Here is a 15,048-nt window from a genome sequence, read left to right as displayed (position 1 = left end):
GTTTTATGATTTGACTCTTTCTTTTCCCCATGTTCATCTGTTTTGTTTCTTAAATTCCATGTATGAGTGAAATCATCTGGTATTTGTCTTTCTCTGATGACTTATTTTGCTTAGCCTAATACTCTCTAGCTCCAACCACATCATTACAAATGGCAGGATTTCATTCTTTTTTTTTTTTTTTTAAATGGGTCAGTACTATTTCATTGTATATATATATGTGACATCTTCTTTATCCATTCATCCAGTGATGGACATTCAGGCTCTTTCCATCATTTGACTATTGTTGATAATGCTGCTATAAACATAAGGGTACATATACCCCCTTGAATCTGTATTTTTGCATCCTTTAGGTAAATACCTAATAGTGCAATTTCTGGGTCATAGGGTAGTTCTGTTTTTAACTTTTTGAGGAACTTCCATTATGTTTTCCAGAAAGGCTGCACCAATTTGCATTCCTACCAACAGTATAAAAGCGTTCCTCTTTCTCTGAATCCTTGGCAATATTTATTGTTTCCTGTGTTGTTAATTTTAGCCATTCTGACAGGTGCAAGGGGGTATCTCATTTTAGTTTTGATTTGTAATTCCCTGATGATGAGTGATATTGAACATTTTTCTTTTATCTATTGGTCATCTTCTTTGGAAAAATCTTCATTCATGTCTTCTACCCATTTCTTGACTAGATTAATTACTTCTTGTGTGTTGAGTTTGATAAGTTCTTTATAGATTTTGGATATGATGTTAACCCTTTATTAGATATGTCATTTGCAAATAGCTTCTTCTGTTCCATAGGCTGCCTTTTAATTTTGTTTCCTTTGCTATGTAGAAGTTTTTATCTTGATGAAATCCCAATAGTTTATTTTTGCTTTTATTTCCCCTGCCTCAGAAGACATATCTAGTAAAAAGTTGCTATGGCCGATGTCAATAAGCTACTGCGTGTTCTCCTCTAGGATCTTGATGGTTTCCTATCTCACATTTAGATCTTTTATCTATTTTGCATTTAGTTTTGTGTATGGTGTAAGAAAGTGGTCCAGTTTCATTCTTCTGCCAATTGCTAAACAGTTTTTCCAACATCATTTGTTGAGGAGACTTTTTCCATTGGGTAGTCCTTCCTACATTGTTGAAGATTAGTTGACCAAATAATTCTGTGTCCATTTCTGGGTTTTCTATTCTGTTCTAAATGTTGATCTACCTCTCTGTTTTTGGGCCAGTACCATACTTTTGATAATAATAGCTTTGAAATATACCTTCAAGTCCAGAATTGTGATGTCTCCAGCTTTGTTTTTTTCCAAGATTTCTTCGGCTATTTGGGGCCTTTTGTGTTTCCACGTGATTTTGGGATTGTTTATTCTAGCTCTGTGAAAAATGCTTGTGGTATTTTGTTTTAAAGATTTATTTATTTATTTTTAAAGACAGTGAGAGAGATAGCAAAAGCAGGGGGAGGGGCAGAGGGAGATGGAGAAAATCTCAAGCAAACTCCCAGCTGAGCATGGAACTTGAGGCAGGGTTCCTTCTGACAACTTTAAGATCATGACCTGAGTTGAAACCAAGAGTTGGACACTCAACCAACTGAGCCATTTAGGTGCCCCATGCTGGTGGTATTTTGATAGGGATTGGACTAAATGTGTAAATTGCTTAGTATAGGGATTTTAACAATATTTGTTCTTCTAAGCCATGAGCCTGGTATGTTTTCTCTGTTGATAATGTCTCCATAAGTATTTTATAATTTTTGGAGATCTTTTACAGATTGCTTTAAAAATAACCAATACTTGATCTTTACCTCATAAGGTACATAGATCACACATTTGCTTTGCAGAAGTTTGTGTTGTGTGACTTTGCTTTTATGAAAGACCTACATTAATACCTGTTTTCCTAAGTGACAGAAATGCAGAGAGGATTTTTTCTTTTGTGAAAAATGGTGAAAAGCAAAAATAGCATACAGCATTTGTTTTCCAGTGAGCCTTTATACAGACAGTGTGCCCTGAACAGTCCCCACCAAGTTTCTTCCCTGAGAACTACAGCAAGACATTCAACATTAAGCCACAACAGTTTTGATCGGTGTGGTAAGCATCTGTGCTTTATCTTGATTTATTTTGTTTCTCCATCAGCACAGTGTGTCTTAAAGTATCAGAAAAGCCTAAGAGACATTATTTTCTGAGGGTCAGAGAATACTAGAAAAAATTCCATGTAGATTAATGGTAATTTCTTCTTTGATTCATGCTATTTCATCTTGGGAAAGATTTCATGGGAATGCTCTACTTTTGGACAGAAGAGGAAACTTATAGATAAATTCTATGTGCAATGATTCCTAAATGTGAGTTGTAAGATGAAGAAGCTAAAACTTCATCTTTATAACATATATTTCAAGACTAACAAGATGTTTTGAACATGGCTAGTAATAGAATGTGTGGTAATCAATATGCAGTAGGTATATTGTCTCAAAATATTTGCTCATTTTGCCGTGAAAGAGATGATATTTACCAATGGAACTGAAAGTGACTTTTTGATTGGGTCTGGAATGATCATTAGTCAGTCATCTTTTTAGCAATTGTTTCTTCCTCCCTGCCTCTTTTTAGAAAAGAAGTCATTGGGTTATCCACATCTCTTAAAACATTTCTCTTTTCCTGTTTGACAGTCATGTAATATGGATGGGTGTTTGCCCACCTCTACCTCCATGGGTACACATGGAGTAATGTGAGCAAACTGGCATAATCACAAGCCCTGTTGCTAAATCATGGTTTCAGAGATGAGCAACAACCCAAGCATAAGCCAACTACCATGAAATATTTGCTCTGGTCATAGTTATTGTTTTATGTTTGTCCAATAAGAGTGAAACTCAGAACTTATTTGATAATTGTGGGAAGCTACACCATTGCTACATAAGTGTAAATGAGGAAATCTATAACTGTAGTTTGTAATATCTGTTGGAAAACATTCTGCAATGAAGGAAGCCAACCTCAGGAAGAAGCCAGCTAAAAAGATAATTTAGCCAGGAGAATTACTGAGAATTTGGTTACTTTTCTTGTTAAAACAAGAAAAATTAACATCCTGAGTTTTCCAGCTCAGCTCTGTAGATCTCTGCATTTTCCCTCAGCTCTCACTTCTCCCCCACCTTATATCCTCCGCCAATCCTCACTAAAGTGTGTTTCCTTCCATTTAGTTCAATATTTCTTTCCTGGGAAATTCAAACAACAGCTTTCTCTTTTCACAATGAGGATGTCTTTTCCCTTTAGGCCTCATCTTGGCTAAGGTAAAGTTACTGCAGCATCTTTTCTACTCCAGTGGAAGAAAGCCAGAGGAAACTGGCTATTTGCAGAACTGGTTTAGAATTTCAAAGCACAGCATAGAAGACTGGGAAGGTCACTTGTAAAGCTATTTGGGGTTCCTGAGCTCTAGAAGATCTAAATAACTTGCCTAAGATCACATAGTGATGAAAAATAAAGAAAATATCAAAAAAATTAGTGATTTGGGCTTAATAAAAACTCTCAGTTACTTTGGGGATATTCCAAAGTTATCAGACCTTACAGAAATTCAAATAATTCAGGTAAGTCTTTTCACTTGCAATAAGAATAGCAACTAAGAATAATTCTCTATTATATAGATATTTCCATCTTCCATTTTCTCTTAGGTTCCAAGAATAAACCATGCCTTTGGAACTGATGCTACTCACTCTAGACAGGATTTAAAAGAAAACATCTTTCAAAAATAGACTTGTTCATTTTGAGATTTAAAAAGGACTTCATAAAAGTTGATTGCAAGAAAATGTTGAGAAAAATTAGACCTGCTGTAGGTCCCTCCAGAATCATGTTTCTACACCATCCTGCTGAGGACGATCATTTATGGGGAACTTTCCCTTTTATGTGCTAAGTTTAAACATTCAAGGTCTCTGTTTTTTGTATTCATTCTCTTGATTTTTAAAGCAAACTTATGAGGTTGTTAGAAGAATGTTTTTATTGTTTGTTATTTTGTTTAGTTCACAGGCAAGTATGCTAAATTTCCAAAATCACCCATCTAACAAGTGAGAGAACCTAGGTTTTGGATCTTGATATTGCCACTTTAGGATCAGAATTGTTTCACCTATATTGAATTTCCTCCAAATTTAGGCAGACCCATAATTAAATAAAGATACAGAATAAACAAAATAGGTATCCTCAAGACAAATAAAAGTGGTATTTGTGTTATCTATAGTAATGAAGAATGTGATAATCAATTCCCCTATTCTGTTCTATTATGTTGAAGTCTAAGCTACTAGTGTTACCATTCATTCAGACAAGGAAAATTTGAAATTTTTTATTTTATTATTTTATTTTATTTTATTTTATTTTATTTTATTTTTTGTAGGAACTGCTCTGGGACCAATGCAAAAAGAAAAGTAAAGCTTCATTTCATAATGGAAATAATCATAATCAAATTTATTTCTCTTCCTCAAATTCAGTGGAACTCTTATAGTAGGTTGCTTCTCTGAAGAAGGTTTAGCTGGTTTTCCAGGCTAGAAAAGAATGAGCAAAACTTTTTCCAAAACTATTATTGCCTGGATGGTTTTATTTTCTTTCAGAGACCTTTTAGGACAAAATGGTATGAAGGAACTATCCATTGAAATGGATTTTTGGATGTATATAAGCAAAAGCATTCAATGTCCTCTAATATTTCATCCTTGGGAATGGACTACCCAAAGTGATTTCATCAAAATTTATTGGTTATCTTTTATATTTCATGGTTTGTGTTTGTTCTTGAAGGGCTTTAGTTTACGAATATACAAAGGCATATCACATAGATTTCCCATATACTCAAAATATTTATAAATTTGTTGGAAACTCTCTTTTTCTTTATGCTATTTCCTAAAGTATAGCAGAGAGACTATTTCTAAATAAAATAGACATTCAGTAAAAAAGAGCTCTTATTGAGTATCTTCTATGTGCCAGACACCATTCAAGATTATGGAATATAGCAGCAAATAAAACTTTAAAACATTCCACAGTCCTGAAACTTCTATTCTTTTTTTTTTTTTTTAAGATTTTATTTATTTAATTGACAGAGACACAGCAAGAGAGGGAACACAAGCGGATAGAATGGGAGAGGGAGAAGCAGGCTTCCTGCTGAGCTGGGAGCCCGATGTGGGGCTCAGTCCCGGCACTCTGGGATCACGACCAGAGCCAAAGGCAGATGCTTAACTGTCTGAGCCATCCAGACACCCCAAAACTTCTATTCATATCAGAGAAACTTATTTGCCTAAAATATTTGGTGAATAAAGACCAGAAATAAATTTATGCCAAACAGGTGACAAAGGATGATTAATTAATATCCATTCAGAAAACAAACATTAACTGAGCATTAGACTTGAAATCAAATGAGCCAAGTCCATTTTGGTTTGCCCCTTTTCTCCATGTTAAACATTACCTTCTCTAGAAGAATGGTTCTGAAAGCCTTTCCATAGCACTCATTTCCATAATGGCTTCTCTGTTTTCTTTTTTTACAGAGTAAATGGATTTAGAACATTCCTATTATTCTCATCATCTGTTAGAAATCAGTCTCTCTGATTTGGAGAGCATGGGAGAATTGTTTAAATCTTACAAAATTTTGTTTTATACAATCTTTGTGAACCTATGTTTCTGGGGTCCAGATTGGACCATGGCAATGATTGATTCAAACAAAAATCCACAAAGACAGTGATAATAATAAACATGACAAGAAGCAGAACAAGTCTCTAAGATTCCTCAAATATATAATGTATTCCTTTAAGCCACCCAGGATTCTAGTATCTGAACCACCAAAAAAGTAGAAGATGGCCTTTGGTAGTTTTATCAGTGGTCATTTGAATGACTGAAAACATTTGTTGTCGCAAAAGGATTCACACTTAGTTTGCTAGAATAAGCTTTCCTTTAGTATTTGAAACTGGCTTAAATGTAAATGTTACTTTTATATATTAAGTTTTATATCTTCCTGTGGCAAAAAAAACATTTTATCAGAAGTTTTATTAGAGAAATGGTAGATTTCTTGGAACTCTGGTATCTCCTTTTCACTAGGGCTTAAGTTTAAAAACTGGTCTGGAAAATAAACTATTTTGGTGAGACAACTGATAAACATCTTCTGGAAAGCAAATAACATTTCTGATAAAATGTGTAAGTTATTTATGAGGGAAAATAATGGAACAGACTTTATTTCTTGGAAAGTAGTAACCTAGCCATCCAGAGTATAATGACCTTTAATCAGACATTCTTTTAATTCCTATAAATTCTAACAATAATTTTCTAAATATCAACTATATCAATGATTTTTAAAATTCTCTTCCCACAAATATTTCAACTAAGAGTAAATATCCTTTTTTTTTTTAAGATTTTATTTATTTATCTGACAGACACACAGCGAGAGAGTGAATACAAGAAGGGGGAGTAGGAGAGGGAGAAGCAGGCCTCCTGCTGAACGCTGAACAGGGAACCTATGTGGGCTCAATCCCAGTATTCTGGGATCCTAACCTGAGCTGAAGGCAGATGCTTAGTGACTGAGCCACCCAGGCCTTCTATGAGATAAATGTTCTTTTAATGAATGGTCTTGGAGGGGACTGGATACTCACATGCAAAAGAATGAAGCTGGAACCCTACCTTACACCATATGCAAAAATTAATTCAAACTTGATCATAGACATAAATGTAAAAGCTAAATTTATAAAACTCCTAGAAGAAACACTCATAAATCTTTGTGACCTTGGTTAGGATAATAATTTCTTAGATATAACATCAAAAGTATAAGCAACTAAATGGGTAGGCCTCTGTAAAATTGACAGAGACGGAAAACCCTGTAAAGTGGTTGGTTGCAGTTGTGTGGTAGTTAAGGACTATGGCAAAGAGTCTCAGGCAAAGGATGTCATCAAGGAATACTTCAAATGCAAGAAATGAAAAAATAAACTTAGTTCTTGTTCCACCAAAAAAAAAAAAAAAAAAGTATAAGCAACTAAAGAAAAAAAACACAAAAATCCTTTGTGCTTCAGAGGACACCATTGAGAAAGATGGCCCACAAAATGGGAGGAAATGTTTTCAAAACAAATCTCTGATAAAGAACATGTATCAAAAATATATTAAGCATTCATATAACATAACAAAGGTAAATAAGCCAATTAATAAATAGACAAAAGATCTGAGTAGGCATTTCTCCAAAGAAGATGCTAAAGACAAACAAGCACACAAAAAGTTGCTCAACATAGTTAGCCATCAGAGAATCCAAATCAAAACCACAATAGATGCACTAGGATTATAATTTTAAAAATGTGTAATAACAGTATTGATGAGGATATGGAGAAATGGCAATCCTCATTTATCTCTAGTAGGAATAAATAATGGTACAGCTGCTTAAGAAAGGAATATGGCAATTCCTCAAAAAGTTATAAGTCATCGTATGACCCTGTGATTCTACTCCTAAGTGTATATCCAAGAGATGTGAAAACTTATCTGCACACAAAAATGTGTGTGCAAAAATTTTCATATCCATATTATTCACTCTAACCCAAATGTAGAGATATCCAAACCTTTGCCTACTGATAAATGCCTAAACAAAATGTGATATGTCCATGCAATGGGGTTACTGAGCAACAAAAAGGACTAAAATATTAGTACATGTTACAACTTAAATGAACCTTGAGAGCATTATACTAAGTGAAAGAAACCAGTCACAAAAGACCACATATTGTATGATTCTATCTATATGAAATGTCCAGAATAAGCATGCCTATAGAGACATAAAATACTTCAATGGCTGCCTAGAATTGGGTCTGGGGATGTGAGGACAAAGGGAGGGAAACCACTGCTAATGGTCATTGAGTTTCTTTTGAGGGTGATAAAAATATTCTGAAAACAGATAGTGGTGATGGTTGCACAGTTTTGTGGAAATACTAAAAACCACTCAATTGTGCACTATTTATAAGGATGAATTTTGTGGTATGTGACTTATATCTCAATAAAGCTATTAAAAACGAGAACTATTTGAATTGGCTTGTTAGAAGCCATTTACTTTGAAGAAAGATTATATTAAAACTTTCAAATATAATTATAAACAAATTATTTGTATTTTTTAAACACTGGTACTGATATATAAAAAATAAGAGTAGTATTAATATCTTAGTCCAAATGCAGTGAAGATTTATTTGAAGGCAGCTCATTATCTCTCAGAAAAAGCTACCCACAACATCTTTATAAACAAATAATGGAAAAATCTTTTTTCATAATTAGTAAAAATCATACTTAATTTTACTTCTGGCTAATTATTCCTCATGATTTTTTTTCCTCATCTCTCTGAAACCTAGACAGCTAATTAGGAACTAGGCTTTGCTGAAGTGACACCTATTTATTACCAGTAAGTTTTGCTGGATTAAAAAAAAAAAAAGGACAGAGACATTTTTTTAAGTAAATAGAAAGCACTTCTCAAGTCTTGTTCTTTTACCACCCTCAATTTGTATATCTCTAAGATCTCCTATCTTAAAGATAGCAAAATCTGACAAGATGAAGTAATTTACTCTCTTATCTGCAAACTCAGATGTACAGTCCTAACACGTGTTCTTCAATCCCAAGTGGAACTTTGCCCTCACAGTAAATATCTCTTTAGTCCATAATACTATTCTAAGAATTCTTCTCCTGCCCTCGGCAACCAGATGTGTATAGTATGACTCCATCCTTGTGACCAAAGGTGATTGTCATGGGATAGACACGTGACATAAGCTGACCAAATGGGTTCCTTGGAGAATTCCAATAAAGTGTGTTATGTGATATTTCATGATTAACACAGGTTCTATAGAAACACAAAGACTACATTCTTAACCCAGGCACTCAGGGAATGCATAACCAGGCCAAAGAACACTGGAGAACGGAAGAAAAGAAACCTGCAGTGTTAGACACTTACAGGGTCTCCTTTGCTCCAAAATATCTGCTATTCACTGAATCCCTTTACTCTTCTGAAGTTTCTGTATTCCAATACAGTCATGCCTACAGAGTGGTAAGCAGATTGATGCTCCAGAGTTAGGTGCTCTTCCATTTTCACAAAATCTTTTAATCTCCTGATATCTTTGCCTTACTTGGCAGGATCTACCTTCATACACCTAGAGTGAGAGGGAAGGAAGAAAGGACATGAAGAGTTTTGTGGAAGATTTTCATTATTGACATACAAAAAGCCTTAAGAAAAGTGTGGTATGTTTATTTTGAACACATGACAAGAAAAGCTACAGTAGAGCTGCAATAAACATTATTCATGATTTATAGTGCACTGATGCTTGCAAAGTGATATAAAAATTAAATTTTCTTTTTGAAAATGTAATCACAATTAGTGTAAGAATACAAGAAGGAATACAACTCTAGGGGGAAATAACCTTTTGAGAACTGGAACACATTTGAAAACTCAAGTCACTCAAAATACTCTGATTCCAGTAATAAAATATGCTTGTTTAATTACATACCTACTCAGCTATTTTACAAAGTATACTTCTTTGACAATTGAGAGAACCAAAAATTGGACATCGTTAACCTTGGATGCCAGAGGGCATATGTTATTTATGCTTAGTATAAAATAATTGAATCCAAGTCTAGACACTCGGGAACAATTAGAGAGCAAGCTGTTTATTTTCCATTGCCTCTGATACCTTTTGGGAAAGCTATGACTTTTCAACTTAGAGACAAACAAAATCCTCTTCAGATTTTTTTGTCACCTAGTTTCACCTTTTGTCTCACTTTTTCTTTATTATCTGTATGTTTACCTCTGTTCATTAGCTGAAATTCATAATACTTTATCAGACATAATTAGTTTCTCTGAAGTATTTGACACAGCCATTCCTTTACCTGGTTTCCTTAACACCAATCTCTCATAGTTTCAGTGTTGTTTTTTTTCCCCCCTCCAATCTTGGCACACTGTATATTATTTCATTTCAATTTAGTTCAATTCAATTAATTTTTTGAAGAACTATTATATTATGTCTAAGCAAAGTGCTAAGTGTTGAGAATATTATAATTAGTAAATGGGTCTTTCTCATCAAGAAGCTTCCTATAACTGGAAAGATAATATGTCAGTAGGCCTTTGGCTTGGAGAGCTTATAATATAGACTGCTTTACCATAACTGATCAAGTCAAGGAAGATCTTTCAGTGCAGATGGTATATGATCTGAATTCTTAAGGACAAATAAGAGCTAACAATATGTGGCAAATCTGTGCGCCATAATCCATAGTTGACTATCCAGGAACTACAAACCTCAGCCCTTTGGAGACAGATGACATCATGTGATTAAGCTCCTGCCAGTGGAAAATAAACAGAAATTATGCATGGCTCCTTGCAAGAACGATCTATAAAATTTAGAGGTACACTCTTCTACAACTTTCTATCTCCCATGGATTGGCATGATGATTATGACAGCAACTTTAGAAGCCATGTGCCAATGGCAGAGCAACCGTCATCCATGGACTTTGAATGATGTCACAGAGAAGAGTTCTAACCCCTGATCTCCTTGTATGGAAAACCCACCATGGCCTATTGTGTAAATAAGAAAAACTTTTACTGTTTGAGTCACTACATTATACTTTTGGATCTATTTGCTCTAGTAGCTTAGTCTACTCCAACTAATCCACCAGGTTATAGGATTAGGAAGGACATTCCTGTCAAGGAGGTACTTAAAGTAGTTCATCATTGCTTGAACAGAGAATATGAAGGAAAATATGCCATGGATGAGGTGGAATTGAGAAGTGAACCAAAATATGACAGACCTCACTGACCAGAGAAAAGTTATAAATTCAACTTTGAAAAAGTTTTAAATTCAACACATTTAGAAATGTGAAGGTATTGTAGGATTTTAGAAAGTAGAGTGACATGACTTAGATTTGACTGTAGTGTGTTATGCTTGGAGGGCATCAATGTAGGAGGAAGAAGGCAGATAAAGAACTATGGCAAAAAAAAGAGATGGGAATTGATGAAAACCTGAAGTCTTGAAAATATAGGTTCTTGTGTTGGATGCTTGGAGTTTGAATCCCGGCCATACCATGTACTAAATGAATGATATTCTATAAGATGGAAGATATTTTTGAACCTATTTTACAAGATTTGCTCGTGGATTTAAGGTGATAATCTATGTAAAGTGATTACACATAATACTAGACAGATAGTAATCACTGCTACTGCTACTAGCAGGATACTACTACTTTTTTTAAGGCAGCAAACATGGATAGAAGACCATTTAAAAAATATTATTTTTTAAGATTTTATTTATTTATTTGACAGAGAGAGAGAAAGAATGACAAGGGGAGGGTCAGAGGGAGAAGCAGATTCCCTGCTGAGCAGGGAGCCCGATGCGGGACTCAATCCCTGGACTCCAGGATCATGACATGAGCCCAAGGCAGTCGCTTAACCAACTGAACCACCCAGGCGTCCCTAGAAGGCCATATTAAAGAAAGATTTCCCTGGTAGTATTCACAGGGTTTTAGAGCCAACTGGACCTGTAGAGTGAGAGAGAAGGAATCAACAAGTCTTCCCAGAACTCTAACTTAAAGGTCTAAGTGAATGCTGGTGCCATTCTAAAACATTAGGAAAACTTGATAGTTCGTAATATGGGGAAGGGCAAAGTCACATTGCAGAAGAACATTTGAGACAGATATCATTGGTGACATCCTTGGAAAATAGAATCTTCCATATCTGCTTTTCCATACTTACAAGTTCTCGGATTTTGGACTTTATTTTCTTTTATTTGTACTTTTAATCTAATTCTCCCTTCTAACAAGCTATTTGTAGTTTTAACAACCAATTCAGATGAATAACAAAATGGCTTTCCCATTTATTCCTGTGAGCCACTGACTATGAGTTGGCAATTATAAGTCAGCAAGAAAAGTGTAAGGTATTTACTAAATGGTAATATAACCATTGACTCCTCATTTGAAAATTGATAAAATTAGATATAATTATCTTATACTACACACATAAAGTTCACAGAACTCTAAAATTATTAAAATAAAATATAGAAAATTAGCTATCAGTTGTAGGAAGGGAGCAGTTTCCAAAAAAGCACAAGTTATAAAAGTAAGAGTAATGGAGTATCCTATTAAACACAGCAAAATAGAAAATAAATGTGAAACATAAAAATATCTGTGAATTAAAAGACCTGTGATAGAGACACCTGGGTAGCTCTGACTTTTGATTTCAGCTTAGGTCATGATCTCAGGGTCATGAAATTGAGCCCTGCATGGAAATCTGGGTTCAGCTCTGATTCTGCTTGAGTTTCTCTCCCTCTCCTTCTATTCCTCCCACTGCTTCTGCACAATGTGTTCTCACTCTCTAAAATAAATTAAAATAGATAAATAAATAAATAAAATCTTAAAAAAAATAAAAGGCCTGTAATAAACTGGGAGAATTTATTTGTAACAAATTTATTAATTTGATTGCATTCATAATTTATTAAAATTTTTATATACCAATGAAAAAATATGAAAACTTAAAAAAATTTTCCTTGTTAGGTGAAAGATGGGATTTTTTTTCTTAAATTTTCCTAGTTCTGTACATTTCCCAGTTATGTTCTAAAATTATCATTTCATACGTATCTAAATGGGAAAGAAGTCTGACAGAAAGAAATGCTGGAAGAATCCAAGATAAATATAAAATTTTGAAATCTAGTAGTAGAATTGTAAATATGACCACATAGGAGAACAATTTAATAATCTTTACTGAAAATAGAAATACATTATCACTAGGTCCAGAAATTCTGTTATTAGATATATGTAAAAAGAGTTTCTTGTAAATATTTATAAAGATACCCATGATTTGACAAACCAAACCAAAACAAAACAAACAAAACAAAAAAAGGAATGTCCCTTAAAATGCTTAATGAGCAAAACTAGTATTAAAACATAGAAAAATAATACTAAAAGCATAATTAAAGGATACATATACCCACATACATATACCCATATACCCACATACATGGTAGAATGGTGGGATTTATATTCTGGTCCCAGAATTTATAATTTTTATGAACTCCTGTAGTCTATTTAAACTCTTTGTGGCTTAGTTTCTTTATGCATAAAAGCAGTTGTTTTGATGATTAAAGGAGTTAATATATGAAAAACACTTAGAAGAGTCCTTAGTTTATAGTGAATGCTCAGCAAATATTAAAAAAAAAAATCTTTACTTTTTAATCCTACTTCTGCTCCTCTTAAAATACGGACTAAAGAATATCTATCAATTTCTAATAGTGTTCATTTCTAGGGATGGAGAGAAGTAAGACCAAGAATAAAGTACAAATGGACTTAACTTCATCCATTAAAATTAATTTCATTTACTTGAAGATATAAAACAAATAAAAAAGGAAATAGTAAATATTTACCTATATCATGAAATGGGCACAAGTATAGTTATATATTATTCTCTGAACTTACTTTTGAAAAAAAATCCTCAAAATATGATGAGGTATCTGAAGATTTTAAATATTTATTTCATCACTGGCCCTATTTTATGATAGTGGGTAGTTTGAAAATGAAATTTAAGCAACTAACTTGTTACATAGTTTAGAAACAGAGTGTTCATAGTTCCTGTCATCCAGGTGAACAGGGTTAATTTGGAGTCCGTAAATACAGTATTCATAGGTCCTGTTGAAACAAGTATGGGAGTGTCTAGTCAAGCTGGAAAATGGAAAGGGCTTGAAGTTAACATTTTTAGGGAAAAAAAGGTGACATTTGTTCCCCACTGACCTTTAAAGAATTAAAATAGCAGGGAGAGAAAAGTATGTGCTCAGGTCAGCAGGAAAGGTAGAGCCAAGCCAGGTGGGCCTGTCAGTCCTGCCAGAAGCATTTATTTCCTCTACTTACAGAGCTCTCCCTCTGGTGAGGGGCCTTTCTATTCTGGAATTTAGGACATACCCTGATTTTAATGAACTTGCCTTAGTGTCTCTGTAAATGTAATTGTGTTCATCAGACTTGTTCCAGATTTTAGTTTCAAAACAATCATCGACAATGTGCCAATTATAAATAAAGTTTGCAATAATAAAATGGTTTGTTACTATTATGTAGTAAATTGATTAATTTCTCTCCTACTGTGTTATCTCACTTTATATGTTAGGGCAATGCTGAATCATTCTAAGTCCCTTTACGGTTTCCAGCATGGAAAACGAGTATGTGGTGTAAATGTTACCAGTGTTTATCTAATGGAGGTGGGAGGGTGTTGGTGTTTGAGTTTATTTTCATTAAGAATTTCTTACAACATTTATTATAAAACATTTGATCAACTGTAATTGTATAGTGCCTCAGCCCCTCAACCAGAAAGAAAGAACTCTAGCTTGCTAAACAGAATAAAAAATTAATGACAACATCCAGTACTCTTAAAATCCATCTAAATGAGATAAACAGGAATATGTGTGCTCTGGAAAGGCAAGGTAAAAGAAAGAAAGAAATAAGGGAAGAAAGAAAGAAGGAAAGAAGGAAAGAAAGAAAGAAAGAAAGGAAGGAAGGAAGAAAAGATGTATATGGTTAAAGAGGGTGTCCAAACCTACCAAGTCAGTGTTTACAAAGACAGGAGTAGAAATCGCATCATATTTTATGAGTTGATGCTTTCAAGAAAAAAAAAAGCAAGTGGTTTTTAAAAAAAATAAAACTAAAAGGAGCAATTGTAACCATGGGAATTATATAGAGTAGGGCTTTTACAATGATATTAAGCAAAGTTAAATACTAGAGAGAAAATAAATGAGAGACATGAAAATAATATTGGATTTGAAATGTCTAAGAGCTCCTAACTATTTAATTCTCTTTATACTCGTCTTTAAATGACACATATGAAGAAATCTTGGCAAAGGTAACCATGTTAAAATAATAAAGATATATGAAAAATAGGAAGACGCGTTAAGGGAAAATGCACATAAATCCTGAAGCTTATCTAAATAAGATAAAAGCTTTGCAGTGAAAGGATCAACGCACTTTTTAAAAATTGAATGTCTTTCAGTAGTTTAGAGTTATGAGTTATGAATTGAAGTCAGAAAGAAGAATTATTCTAGTAGGAAAAAAAGAAAACCCCAAGAATATAGTGAAATAAATATACTGTGATGGAAAAAAA

The sequence above is a fragment of the Martes martes genome (genome assembly GCF_963455335.1).
Source record: "Martes martes genome assembly, chromosome: 2".
NCBI classification, from domain to species: domain Eukaryota; kingdom Metazoa; phylum Chordata; class Mammalia; order Carnivora; family Mustelidae; genus Martes; species Martes martes.
This window is presented reverse-complemented; position numbering follows the sequence as displayed.